The sequence below is a fragment of the Dermacentor silvarum genome, chromosome 1, assembly GCF_013339745.2.
Source record: "Dermacentor silvarum isolate Dsil-2018 chromosome 1, BIME_Dsil_1.4, whole genome shotgun sequence".
In the NCBI taxonomy this organism is placed as follows: domain Eukaryota; kingdom Metazoa; phylum Arthropoda; class Arachnida; order Ixodida; family Ixodidae; genus Dermacentor; species Dermacentor silvarum.
This window is the reverse complement of record NC_051154.1, coordinates 23,013,939-23,026,331: the sequence shown is the minus strand read 5'-3', so window position 1 is coordinate 23,026,331 and position 12,393 is coordinate 23,013,939. Positions and strand designations below refer to the sequence as shown.

Genomic DNA, 12,393 nt, shown 5'->3' with positions numbered 1-12,393 from the left:
GTTAAACGCTTTTTTCAGGCTGGAACACATAAGCAGGCGAGTACAACTGTGTCAGACAGAGGCGATTCCTTTACGTAGGTAAAAAGGATGACATAATGGCAGTATCGTTAGTGGGCGACCAAGGAAAAGAAAGAGCGGTTTAACAAGATACCATATTAAGGCCGGTATAATTTAAGGATTCTTCTTGCGTCGATTCTACTCCTTTCCTATCAACCACCGTTCACCATCGGCCGACGGTAACAACGTAGGTGGCTTGGCCACCCCTCACAAAGCGAAAAAAAAACGTAGTATTGTTATAGAATCGCCCTATTAACACAGCGCAAGTGATCAAAGTTTAAAAAAGTGAGGTTATGCGACATATAGTGTCTGCTTTGCGTTTTATGATCAGACGCTACTGTCAGTAAGTATCGAAAAGTTGGACACTTTTTGTGCAGTTGATAAAACGTAAAATACATAGTGCAGAACAAACTTAATTGGATTGCTTTAGCGGATATAAGCGAAAAATGCTCAAAGCGAGCATCCACCTCTTTCGCTTCGACAAGGCTCCTATCCACAGTTGCAGAACGAGCGTCGACAATTGTAGGTCGACCTCATGGTAAACATTTAGTTCGCTCAATAAAATATTTTGGACCCCGTTGACTAACACAGTGCTGGTACGTTGAGAATTATTAACGGGAACTTATGGCTAATTAAATCTAGGACTTCGAAAAATTACTTCGGTTTCTAACGGCTTAATTAGCTTAGCGAGCTATCTCCCACCCAAGTGCTTCCGAACTGCGATGTGTCACTAAGCTGTAGGCCAGCAGAGGCCCTCGAATCTGATGTGTTTAAAAAAAAATCCATATCATGGTAAACTATATAGTTACCACGCGATCCTGGCCAATCTATGTTCTTTATATTTATTTATTTATTTATTTATTTATTTATTTATTTATTTATTTATTTATTTATTTATTTATTTATTTATTTATTTATTTATTTATTTATTTATTTATTTATGACTGAACGCATTCTGCGCATTCAGTTAAATACAAATAGCTACTTTTTTTGTGTTCTGCTATACCGAATTACCGACTGCTAACGCGAGCCATGACACCAAGTCAGAGCGTTAGGAAACCGCTGCTGTTACAAAAATGAGCCATTCGCATAATTAGCAACCCGCCTTATCTCCGACACGGATCACGATTGCTAAAGCACCCAGGGATAGTGAGCATCGAGTTTTAGCGTGTTCTCGAACATTGTTGTTCTCGTAAGCGCATAATAATTAGGACAGATTATGTGCTCCGGTCATGCTTTGTCTCAATTATTCTGAGTTTACAGTTAGGCCTTGCGAATGTAACTTTACGAGAAAAACTACACAATCACCTAAGGCACTCGGAATGGCAAACACTGGAAAGGTAATAGATGTCGCGGAGATATTGTAGAGCACATGCTTAAAAGCAACCAGTTCATATTTCGTAATGAATTTCAGAGACACTGTGGTACATGCATAGTATTAGCACACCTGCGTTCTGTCTTTGTCATATACTTACATCATTCCTAATACAATGTGTGCATTATATTTACTGCTTTCTCTTATCTATCTCTCACATAAGGGCACTTGAAGCTTCCTCTCTCTCTCTCTCTCTCTCTCTCTCTCTCTCTCTCTCTCTCTCTCTCTATCTCTCTCTCTCTCCTCACTTTCTTCTGTTGTTCGATGGAAAGGGTGTTCGTGTATCCGTTATGCACTTATTATTACCTCGCGATGACTACAGTTAAGGACATTCTGAAAGCTTAATAGTATAAGCACCTTGATTTTATCACATTTTAGCCGGCAAAACAACCAAAATCGATATTTAAAAAATACGCGAGTTGTTTTTGTGTTCGCGTGCATGGTATTAACGCTGTCCAGAACGACATATACAGCCAGCATTTAGGTTTTAGAGGCGGTCCCTGAGGATTAAATAAATCTCAGCAACTGCTCGGTGCGACCTACAGGCCTATAAAGTCAATTAACATCAGCCTCCTTATGTACTCTTGCAATTCGCAGCGGCCCGATCTGCCCATGACGGTGTCAACTGCATTGCCATTCCTCTTTCGAGAGCCGACGCAGCGAAAAAATTTTCCGCGCTTGCGCTTGAGCTAACGTTGATTCAATGGAATTCATCTGATTTCACAAGTGCACGCCTTCATGCCCTGGACCGTAATTTACAGCTCCGTATTCCGTTCAACCTTCCACGACGGGACTGCACACTTCTAGTTCGTCTATGGCTTGGAGTAGCATTTTCAAATGCGTACTCCTTTCTTATCGGAATGGCCAATAGCCCACTTTGTGAATTCTGCGGGTGCAACGAAACCATCGCACATCTTCTTTGTGAGTGCCCTCGTTTCAACCCGCAGAGAGCAGCTCTCTCAGCCACGATAGATCAACTGGACAAACACCCAATAACAGAAAAGAACATCTTGGAAATTGGCCTACACAAACGACGGCGCGAGCCGCCTTGAATGCACTGCTGCGTTACTTAAAAGACACCGGACTCAGTGACAAATTGTGGCTCAGCACTGTGTGACGTAGGATGGAACGTTGACACTACGCAACACGAGAACGACTTCGCAGACTGCGTGACAGTGCCCACAAAAACAGCTCTGTTTTTGTGTCTGTGTGTGATTCTTTTCTTTCCTTCTTTTTTTATTTTTTTATTTTTGCTTATTTCTCTCTCTCTCTCCTGTCGCATCCCTTTACCCCTCCCCCGGTAGAGGATAGCCAACCGGAGATAACCTCTGGTTAACCTCCCTGTCTTTCCCTTACCTTTTTTTTCTCTCTCTCTCTATCTCTCTGTCTCTGTGAACAATATCCTAGCCCGCATTGTGGTCACTTTTTTTCGAGACTAACCCAATGATTTGTTTTTTGTTTTTTTTTTTTTTCCTCACAGAGTTTAGACAAGCCTGTATCGGTCACACACCCGCTTGGTGGACCTTAATGGTTTTGCCGTTAAAAGTATGGCGCCCGTACGTTCCAACACAATTAACGAAAAAAATGTGGGCAGCTTGCACTAGTGGTGCAGGAGGAAGAGGAGGAAAGAGAAAGGTAGAAGGCAGGGAGCTTAACCAGAATAACCTCCCGTTGGCTACCCTACACCGGGGGAATGGGAAAGGGGGACACAAAGATGACAGGGAGAGAGAGGAGAGATGGAAAGAAGGAAAATTAGCGGTGCACTACGCACACACACACACTGCGGCGAGTACATGTAGCCTGTGCGTGTGTGCGTGTGTGCGTGTGTGTGTGTGTGTGTGTGTGTGTGTGTGTGTGTGTGTGTGTGTGTGTGTGTGTGTGTGTGTGTGTGTGTGTGTGTGTGTGTGTGTGTGTGTGTGTGTGTGTGTGCGTGTGTGTGTGCGTGTGCGTGTGCGTGTGCGTGTGCGTGTGCGTGTGCGTGTGCGTGTGCGTGTGCGTGTGCGTGTGCGTGTGCGTGTGCGTGTGCGTGTGCGTGTGTGTGTGTGTGTGTGTGTGTGTGTGTGTGCAGACACAACTGCGCAACGTTTTCAAGGGGCGTATTGCGAACAGCAAAGAAGTACACAGCACAGTTACAGAAAATAAACGTGAGGAGAGAAGTCTAAACAAAGCAGTCCATGTCAAAATAAAGAAGTAATCTAGGTTATGTACAAGCCAGCAAACTTGCACGCCGGCACGGAATCTTTAAATATGTCCAGTCGAGTCACATTTACATCACATATTACTTTGTAGCCGAAAGTGTGAAAGTTTACTGCTTGTACAGTGAATATGTTTATAAACTGCGCAAGAAAACGAAGACACAAGAAAGAAAACACACACGACACCACGAGCGCTCGTGGTGTCGTGTGTGTTTTCTTTCTTGTGTCTTCGTTTTCTTGCGCAGTTTATAAACGTCTAAAAGCTATGAACCAACTAGACCACCAGAACGTCCTACTGGAGTGAATGTGAAACTTTCTACTGGTTTTGGAGGCGCGCGAGCCTGCACATTACGAGAGCGCTACACGCAACAGGTGAAAGCAGACTTCATGTGGTCCGTCTTGACCTAAGAGACATCTCACACTTTCGACTGGCCAGTGCAGAATATCAATAGAGAAAAAAACCCAAGGTGTTAACTTTGCATGGTCTGCTTACAGAGGGCTTTGTCAACTGAAACCCGTCTTCGGTGTTGCACGCACGCAGAAACTTGGGGCGCGGAATGGGACGACGCGAAAGCTTCGCCACTAACACGAGAGTGTATAGATACCTATAATGGCAAGAAGCATCGAAAAGCCCTGGTCTAAAATTAAGATGGCTCAATTTCAATTCGAAAGCAAGATGTCTCTCCAAGCCAGCTGCAGTTCGGTGTTGCAAGAAGGTACCAATTACATTTTCTTTTTCTTCACTAGTCTTTCTGACTCTTTCACTCTTCAGGCCAGTTACCAGAAAAAGCCGAAGAGCAATGAGCGCATTTTTCGGGTTTGGCTCCGTTCAGAGAACGCGGTACTGTTGTGTTAAGAGCACATCGTGTGACACGTGTGTTCTTTATATTCGTCTCCATTTTTTTGTTCGTACAGGCGGCGAGCTACGCGAATTTCACAGCATCGTGAGCAGCCCGCACATCCACGTGCTGGAGAACGGCTCGCTGACCATCGTGTCCGTACTGAGCGAGGACAGGGGACGCTACCTGTGCGAGGCCTCCAACGGCGTGGGCCCTGCCATCAGCACCACCGTCACGCTGACAGTCAACAGTGAGTGCTCCTCCGTTGGCTTTGTAATCGACTCACTTATAATGCTAGTGGTCACGCTACCAATGCAAACTATTCTATTTTCCCGTCTTATGCGCTGAGAGAACGCTAAGACATCGGTGCCGGTTTTGTTTGAAATCGGCACCACTTGTGGAAATTTTTTTTCTTGCCAGCCCTTGCAGACGAAATAAGCCTTAAATGACGGGAAAAAAATCGCATAGATGCAGTGACATGAGCTGCCGGAAAGACATCCCCGCTGCAGTCCTTCCAGGTATCCTCATTCGACTTCACTTCTAAAGTGAAGTTAAATGAAATGAAGGGAACGGAACTCGAGTTCATTTTTCCTTCACTTCTATAGTTACGTAAAGGGAGCTTTGTTCTATTGCTGTACTCTTGCACCCTAAATCATGAGCTGAATTCGCAAAGCTTTTGGTTCGTAAGTGCTGTTAACTATTGGCGGGCTGACCTCTCTAATGGTAATCGCGTTACTAACCTTTTTAGAAAGCAATGTTTGCTAACTTAATTTGCCTGACTTTCTTATACTTTCTAGGTATTATGTCGTATTTGAGTCCTCGAGCTCTGCTGACTTCTCTTTCCTCTTTTTTTTATGCTTGAATAACTGGCTTGTTTTCCTACTGTTATATTTCTGCATATCTTCTTACCTTGAGTTTTTGGCGACTTGTTTCCTGTTTTTTTATCCACTTTGACTATCTGGCTTGTTCCGTTTATCATCACATTTCTACTTGCGCTGTTACCATTGATGCTCTCGTATTTTTATTAGGACCCCCATCTCCTATCTAATAGCCTCCATTGGTATCTTAGCGTAAATAAATGAAATTGAATTAATGATATGTAGAATGTGACGATGAGCTCACACCGGCTCTTACGAACAATTCTAGCGCAAGAACGTCTATGTGAATACGAGCCCATTGGCCCGGCATTCACCGAAAAGCTCTTCTGGCAGAATTGTGCGTCAGAGAAAATTCCAACCAATCCTGTGGCTGGACATATTGTTAATGAAGGCTGGCAGCCAATGGAAAAGAGCACTTGCGAACGAAGAGCTTTGCATTTTGTCCCATATCTCTTACGGAGCAATTTCACACAGTTATCGATGCACTTAAAGTGACTCCACCAAACAAGGTCAGCATCTAGCGAAAACGGTAGCCTTTCCAAAAGCGAAATTCGCAATATTCTGTCAAAGATCGAGTAAACCGAAAATCCCCTATATGACAGGACCCCGGGTGAGCTCCTGAGAGGGCCCTTTAACGGCATCCGAGTAGCTTGTCACGATGACACAAACCACGAGCCCGCAGCATAAACAAACATTCCGGTACCTGAGGTACAAATTGCTGTTTATCATGTGCCGGCCGTTCTCCAGCAGTTTTAGCGTAAAAGCTTTTTTGTGAACCATATGTGAACCCCACTACAGATAACACGTAAAGTTGAGCTATCATGCCACGTCTACCACTTTATTCCTATATATATTTTCAATATCATTATAGAAGTCACATAAGGTCATATTGACATTTACCCACAGCTGCGAAGTCAAGCTGTTTTAGAATGCAGGAGCCGAGTTCACAAAGTTTTTCGTTAGTACGTTCTCCTTGCCATTGGCCAGTCACCTTCGCTAATAATGCGTCCAGCGTCAGGATTGGCTAGAATTTGCTCTCGCGAACAATTCTGGCATAAGAGCTTTTTGTGAACACTGGCCCGGCTTTTCCTCACAATCCTTCATTCTGGGCTGGTACTTACAAAAAAAGTTCTTACGTCACATCTGTTCGTAAGACTATATAGTAGCCGATCACGATGGCGGAAATTCAATTAGCGAAAGCTGCTGGCCATTATTAAAAGCAGTTACTAACAAAAATGTTTGAGAATTCAGCTCCTGTATCTCAATAAAATCAAAATAAACTTTGACATTGAGCCGGTGTACACACTTCAGCCAGTTTTGTGAAGAATGGTTACATAAAATGTAGTTTTTTTTATTTAATTATTGTTCGGCAAACACGCGGCAACGTTGTGGTGACTGCTGAATTCTCCCCGTGGCCTTGGATAATTCTGAATATGCCATTTCTACTGAGATCACTGAAGTGAAGCCGTACTGTGCTTTATCACTTCGAGGAAGGAAGCTAACCCTGTAATACAGAGTGCCGATAAAATGCAACAGTTCTGGGCCCGTATTCACGAAAATGTTCTCGTGCTAGAATTGTTCTCAAGAGCAGACGGCATCCAATCAGGATGCTTGACATATCATTAGCGAATGCGGACGGTCAATAGCAAAAAGTACTCAAGAATAAAGAGCTTCGTGAATTCGTCCTCAAGTAGCTGCTTGAGCGAGGTAGTTACGATATCCGAAACCTAAAATTATCCCCGCCACCCAAACCATGGCAAACAGCCTCCTCTCCAATAACACAAAGTAATGTTGCCGCAAGAACATCGAAAACTTGTATAAGTCCAAGGCAGTTCATTCTGAAATATTTTTACCAACTGATAACAACGTAACCAGCTGGAAATGGTGAAACTTCCGTGTATCTTATATTTTGGTTGTTTTGACGAGAAAATGTGATGGCGAGACTCCCACGTGGTGAGCAAAAGAAAAGTTAGAGATCTCAAAACTCATCTTTGACGCTTGTCCGTTATAAGCCCGCAGTATTACAAGAAAGCTCCTTTGACGCATCCTGTCCTCTTAATTTTTTGAAAACAATGATGTCTAAATGCTCAGACTGCTCTTGGTCGCGATTCACTTTGTTATACGGCTGGTGCAATGGTCCAGAATAGTAACCATTCCTTCTATTTAACATTCTTTCGCTCATTATTGTTCGACACAAGCAATTACAAGCGCGCAAACACAAGATTGTTTGCCTCGAGCGAAGTCAAGCACATGTGACGCCCCCATGCGGCTGCAATTACGCCGTTCCCCTGTTCAGCTTGAGCTCCTGTGAAGCGTGCTCCTCCTCAGGCATGCTTTAATTGCGGAAAAGCCTCAGCCGCGTGGGCGCACGCCCATCGATAAACGAGCACTTCGTACGAACAGCAAAGAAACAAGGCGTGAGGAGGGCAGGCTTGATTTGCTTCCACCGTCACCCGGTGAATACACGTCACTTGATTACTTTTAATTCGCTGCACCTGCCGCCTGGCATGGTAATGCTGTTCTGCTTTCTTGTCACATTGGTCGAACCAGTGAATTATATGCCAGCTTCTACCGCCATTGCAACCTGACTGAGGTCTTCTCCGCTAACTTCTTTACTGCTGAATGATATATAACCTCCAATTTTTCGTCGGTGTACGAAATGTTTCTGCATAGGAAACTCCGGCAATCCATATACAATAAAACATGATTAGTTCTATAGGCATGCGCAGAAGTTGCCATCTGGCGTTTCTAACAGCTGTGTAACCGCCGCACAATACTTTGTTGAAAAAAGGGTGCACTTGTTTATATTATCATATTTTGGTTTTGTCTCCAACCACATCGGATTCTTCATGATACGCGGTGAGAGGAGACCAATAACGAAACAACCCAGATGTTCATTGTTCAGCGCTAATCTACCTCTTGCTGTGTTTTTTTTTTTTTCCGTCTTCCTGGTTTGGTACTGTTTGAAAAATTCATTAAGAACCGCCTATGTTCGATATCCGTGAATCCGCCCAAGTCGCCTTCGCGAAATAAATTATTGTCATTCAGTGAAATAGTTGGGCAGCTCCCCGATAGAGCGTGTGGCAAGCGCAGCGGGTGGCTGTTTCGCTTGGTCGAAGCTGCACATGAGCGATTAGAGCACGGTTGACGCGGAGCAGAGGCGGTTCTTTGTGCTGACGCTTTCCGTCGCCGCCGAGCATTGTTGAATGAGGCATGACAAGCTTGCGTCCAGCGCGGCGCGCGGAAGGCGGTCGCTGAGGCGCGCGCAAGTCGTATAAGCGTCCATCGCGCGCGGCCGCGTCGCTCGTACAGGTTATTAGAGGCGTCGTTGCTCAAATGACGCTTCACGCGTCATTGCTCCAATGAATGAAGCCAAGCAAGCAGCTCGACGGGCGCGGCAAACGAGCGATGTGTACAACGTCGGGGAAGAGCGCGCATAGAAACAGAGGGGGGTGACAAAAGTAGCGAGAGGTAGCGTCTGAGATGGCGCGAGCGGCGGCAGCTCGCATACTCCACGTAGTCACGCCGCGTAACAGCCCGGCTGCGAACAGGCCTCCGATGAAACACGAACTACTTCGGCGGCAATAGGCGCTGCAAAAATGTCGGGAGAGGGCGAGCGCCGGCGGGCGAAGGAAGGGGGCGGATGGTGTTCGCTGTCCCCACGAGTCCATAAATCACGGCCAATGACGAAAGCACAGCGCCGTGCTGCTTGCCCCTGGCCAGGAGAAAAATGATGGCTCCCCTCCGCGTTTTCTCCATTCATTCTCAATATCCCTTTGAAACGCAAACGCTACCCTTCCCTTCTGCCGCCTCCTTCACTTGCGGTCGCTCTTTCTTTCAGCCCTCGCCCGCTCTTTCTCCTTTCCCCTTTCAGTCTTTCCGGGGAGCCAATATAAGCCGCACTGACTGCGCGACGGTCTCGTTCGTAAATTCAGCGCGCTCACCCTTCAACTTTGACGTGGAGCTGACGCAAAATGCGCTTTGCCTCCCCTACGTCGTTCTGAAGCGATCGGGACGACACAAGGTCCAGCAAGCGCAAAACCGCTGGCTACAAAGTTGCGCGCGAAAATACCCGTGGATGCAATCAGAAAGGCGCACTTGGCTTTTGCTTTAATTGGGTTTTCTTTTCGTCGTAAAACGAACTGTCGACTAGCTACTATATTGGTCATGTGAGAAGAAAGATTACCTAACTGGCAGTAAATAACTTCGGTACATAACTGACAGCTGAGCTCAATTTTCGCCGCTCCAGCACTTATATTTGTCTGGCCAACCACAGAATCCAGATCCGCCGACCGCACACTGCTTCACTGTCTCACGTTCCTCATCGCGAACTTGAGTTTTTTTTTCCTCCTCTTTTTTTTTCATATTCACAAGCTGTGCATGGACTGTAAAAGCCTCCATACCAGAAGGCAGAAGCCTGAACCACTGGGCCAGTTGGCGAGTGTTCCGAAAGCGAAAACGGAACAATTAGAGAAGAAACGAAAACCGGACGCTCATTTTGTCATCTTTTTCAACCCATCACGGTGGATAAGTGACCATAGCATTCGGCTGCTGAGCACAAGGTCACTGGTTCGATTCCCGGCCATGGTGGCCGCATTCCAACGAGGGAGAAGTGCAAATACGCTCGTGTACAGTGCTTATGTAGCGTTAGCTACACTGGCCTAGCCAAGCCCGTTTCGCGCGGCACATCAAGAGCCGTGCTGCGCATGCGCAAGGATCAGTGATGTCACACGGCTTGCGCACCGGAGCCACCGGAGCCGGCACCTCTCGCGCACTCCGCCACCGCCGCGCGCGACTCACCGCCGCCGGTCTGCGCATTCCAGAGGAGTGACGTCGTAGCCGTGGTAGACGCACTGGCGCCGGCGCGCGCTCGCTGTGCAGTCGCCGTCTGACACTGCGCTGGAGCCGCTGCGCTTCTGACTGGCGTTTTCCAGTGTGGTATAGCCATGGAGAAGGAGAGCGCAAATGCTGCTCAAGAGCGCAGAAGAACGGAGAAGCTTGACTCATCGGATCCCGAAGTAGTTGCCTGGCAATTAGCGGTTGAGCGTAGGAGACAACCAGGAAAGCTAAGAATAATCAGCTGAACCTTTGCTAACGCTACGTATATCCTGGCATAGCCGAGCTAAGCCACTGCAACTTTTTTCTGCATTGTTAAAGAACCCCAGGTGCTAAGAAATAATCACGCCAGTACACTGCTCCCTATAACCCACTGCTCAGTTCTTATGGGCGCTGAACACCAAAACCAAATTCTTTTTCATTTTTTTCTGCTGCATATTACGTTTACACAATACACTATGAATATTGGAGCGGTTCGGATTAATGTTGACGACGCACTGTTCTCTAATGTCTACAGAACTGCCAGTACGTACAATGGTCCTTTCTCTGTCTATTTTTTTCCCCCTTTCTGCTCCCGTGCATGTGTTAAAGACCCGCTTTCAACCTGAACCGGTAGCTTTAGTGAGAAAACAGACTCCTGGCATCCCCGTTATTCCATTTTCCTTATGGAGGAAGAAGAAAAATAAACTCACCTTCTGCTCCCTGGCGTCTTTGTTCAGAGAGAACATTTTGGCTACGTTCTTCTCTTTTAAAGTCATTCGAAAACCGAGCTTCGCATCAATTCCTTTTTCCCGTTGTTGTAGCCCCCGCAGACACGAGAATCATCATTCTGGTTCACTGATGTGGTGGATGTGCGGAAGAAGCGCCTTAATCTCTAGCATCTCCTTTTCAACGCACAATAAAAAACGGCTTTCTAAATTCACCGAGTCGTTATGTGGCTCTATAAATCTCTTCGGTGTGTGAAAAAGGAAAGTCAATAAATTATTTTAAAAGAAAAACTGATGAAGCCAAGTGAGCCCGTTTATGAACGGAAACGTGTCTTCAATAAATAGAAAACAGGGAGAAGGCGAATTGTCTTGGCAGTGCAGTAAATCAAGCCAGGAGCAGAAAACTGCATTCAGAAGCGAAGGCATAAAAACTTTTTTTTTTCACTTTGTCCCCGGCCGGTCATAGATGTGGTCAGACACAGTGATGGCGGTTTCACGTCCGCGCTTTCTACATAAGTACATTCAGATATCTACGCGACATCGTCCAAGTGCATACAAGCTCGCGCACACACACACACAAAAGAGAAACTAAGAAATCGCAGCCGCGACTCTTTGCGGTGCCAGCGCGGAGGATGGAAATGCAGCAGCGCTTCGGTGAGATTGTGCGGGAGCTCGTTATGGACAGATATCTATAAAGAATGGGCCGCCGAATATGACTGGACGGGGAAATAAAGAAGGGCGTGGGGGACGTAGGCCACGAAAGGAAGTGCAGCGTGCGATGCAGGAACACGCCGTCGGCAAACGGGCCGGACCATGCATGTACGGCGCGGTGGCCTAAGCGGGACTCGTAAAACTCGCGTAAAAACGCGCCCACCGCTCGGGCCGGGGAAAACGATTCACTTCTCGGGCAGGGGAGATGAGCGGGGAGGCAGGCGTCATAAAGACGGCGGTCCTTTCGCCATGGGACGGAGGAGGTTTCGTCTTCGTCGCTAACACCGGCAGCCTCGCAGCGTGCACCGGAGGACGCGGCGAGTGAGGTGCGGCCTGCTGCGGCGTCCGGCGACGCTCGGGCAGAAAGGAGAAACGCCGGCGCTCGGGACAATGACGACGTATCCGCGCGATTAAGGTTTTTAAGAGGCTTCTCGCGCTGCTGCCGACTACTCCAGGGCTGCGGGGAAAGGAGGGTCGCGGCCGTTTTTACGGCCGGCCGCCGCGCGAAATGAAAACGCGCTGCGCCTGGTGTGCGCCCCTGGCCGTCTTTCAGAAAGCGATGGAAGGTTTCTGGCAGAAACAGAAAAGTGTGGACAAAAAACGATTTGTTGCTGTTGTGGTTGTTGCTGTTGTTAATTATTTTTGTGGGTGCGAACGCGACTGTACGTTGAGAAATACAAGTAAATGAAAACGAGAGCAAGAGAGCATCGACCGAGGTATCCAGACAACAGCTCCCTCAGCTGCGACGTACATGGCACGTTTAATGGAAATCGCGTCTCTCCTAACAAGAAAGAA

General features: G+C 46.8%; 1 pseudogene; it reads left to right on the top strand.

The window, feature by feature from the left end:
* Positions 1-12,393, top strand: part of LOC119430888 (Down syndrome cell adhesion molecule-like protein Dscam2) — a 552,287-nt pseudogene that overhangs the window by 486,110 nt on the left and 53,784 nt on the right.